Below are 2,101 nucleotides of genomic sequence, written 5' to 3'. Positions count from 1 at the left end.
GAAGGTTAGTGTCTCGTTAAAGGGCCAAGAATGAGGATGTAGAAGTTCATCCCCAAATCACTGTGATTTTTACCCAATGCCAGAGGGACTGTCACCAAGTATCTCCCAAACCTCCCCTCCGCCTCAAAGGAATTTCTGCTTCTGGATACTGATATTAACCTTCCTCTGGCCATGTACGTTCACCAGCCCCATTATAACCTTTTCAGGAGCAATTTCTGACCACTGTCTAAACAACCCACCAGGGACTCAAAAGTTGCAAATAGAAGCTTCCATATCCAGCGCAACTGTGTTTTAGATATACCACTGGAAAAAAATAAAATAGCCACTTTACACCTTGAAGCCCAGTATTTCAGGGAACAAATATTCTGAACCAAATATTGGAAAAAATAATTTGTCAAGGACTTGACAAATTATTCCCAATTTCTGAATGTATTTACATGGTAGGCACCTTTCACCGTTATGAAAATAAAATTGCATCGTTATATATGTAGCGATCACTTACCATTATCAAAAGCAGTAAGATTACATCAGCGAGGACTGTGAGGGGTGACTTAACAACTCTTGTAAATCACAGTAGATGGAGCCAAAAGATGTTGAGTAGAGCTGTGCACACTGATAACGCATTTCTATTGTGCCTTTGTTTGTATACACGTAAAGAAAAAACGTTCCTGCATGATGTATTCATTTTGTCTTTAAGGTAAGGTAATGAACTGGGGGAGGAAATGGTTCAGATGTGAAGGAGCTTAGAGGTCAACTGAGAGAAGGGAGGAAAAGGGGGCTGGTGAGGAAAAGGGGAGTAGAGTGAAGGAACGAAAGGGAGTGACTATTAGAATGTTGACAATGCACTAGGGATTCCAGCCTACAGAGATTACATCCAGTATGTCCCAGTCACATGCTGAGTTCTTCCTATAAACTGCCTCATGTTAACAACTCTGTGAGGTGGGTCTTCTTGTTATTGCTATTTTACAGGTGAAGAAACTGGGAGACACAGGGGTTAAGTAATTTGCCCTGGGTCATAGCATGGCATTGGAACACATGTCTAGACAGTGCCAAGCCCTCCAGAAGCCAGGCGAGGTCTCCTCTGACCTCTTATCATGGTTACCCTGACCGTTTGCACGATGGAGAGGGTGAAGGCCAAGTGTGCTGGGAGGGGAGCCTAGATTCATTGTGAACATTATCATGCTCTCATTTGCTTCGTCCCTTGAGTCACCAGCACCACCCCCAGGCTCAGTGATTTGCAGGAGAACTCTCACAGCTCAATCTAGTGCTACTCACAGCTATGACTTACTGTCACAAAAGGATTCAAAGCAGAATCAGCAAAGAGAAAGGCACATTGCCTGAAGTCCAGGAGGAACCAGGCACAAGCTTCCAGGAAGTGTCTCCCGGTGGAGGCACACAGGACGTTCTTAATTCCCCCAGCAATGAGTGGTGATAACAAATGTGACGTAGTATCTACCAGGGAAGCTCATTAGCAACTGAGTGCTCAGGGTTTTTATTGGAACCTAGTCATATAGACACCCTCTGCCTGGCACACACCAAAATTCCAGACTTCCAGAAAGGAAGCTGGTGTTCAGCATGAACTAGATCGTTTGCACACACAGTTCAGGCACAGTGAAGCCACTTTTCTCAGTTAGCATGGTGGAAACCCTCCCAGAACCTAAGTTCCCAGACTCTATCTAGTTCAGGGCCCATCTTGCAAGCAGGCCTTTATAATGATAGCAGTTTCGTGTCTGCTATGTTAACTCTTTTCCGCACATTTCTTCATTTCCTTTCGCTAAAGAAATTGCTTTATGAAAGCTGAGGTTTGAGGCGTTGCGCTAAAATAAATTCTGATCTACAGGCATCGTGTTAACTTGATGTCATTTTAAATGTAAATGATTTCATTGAGTGATCCACTTGCACTACTGAAAGTAGCAATTTTGGCCAGGCAGAGACAGCAGCCTGCCAAGAAGAAACAATGTGACTGTCTGTCATCTTATGCCCTGCAGAGCTGGTGGGACAGAATTAGAGCCATTGTTAACAGCTCTTTTGCACACTCTGCACTGCCTCCAAGGCGAAGGGAGGAGGGTTTGCCAGGAAGCTTTTAGCTGCCTCCCCCCCC

General features: G+C 44.6%; 1 protein-coding gene across 1 annotated transcript in view; it reads left to right on the top strand.

The window, feature by feature from the left end:
- The window catches only part of CPA6 (carboxypeptidase A6), a gene marked incomplete at its 3' end in the record, with an annotated part of 110,164 nt that overhangs the window by 21,390 nt on the left and 86,673 nt on the right, over positions 1 to 2,101 (top strand). The gene's annotated exons all lie outside the window — the stretch shown is intronic.

The sequence above is a fragment of the Hipposideros armiger genome, unplaced genomic scaffold (genome assembly GCF_001890085.2).
Source record: "Hipposideros armiger isolate ML-2016 unplaced genomic scaffold, ASM189008v1 scaffold_1401, whole genome shotgun sequence".
Lineage (NCBI taxonomy): Eukaryota > Metazoa > Chordata > Mammalia > Chiroptera > Hipposideridae > Hipposideros > Hipposideros armiger.
Note: the sequence above shows the minus strand (reverse complement) of the source record. Positions and strands in the feature narration are given on the sequence as shown.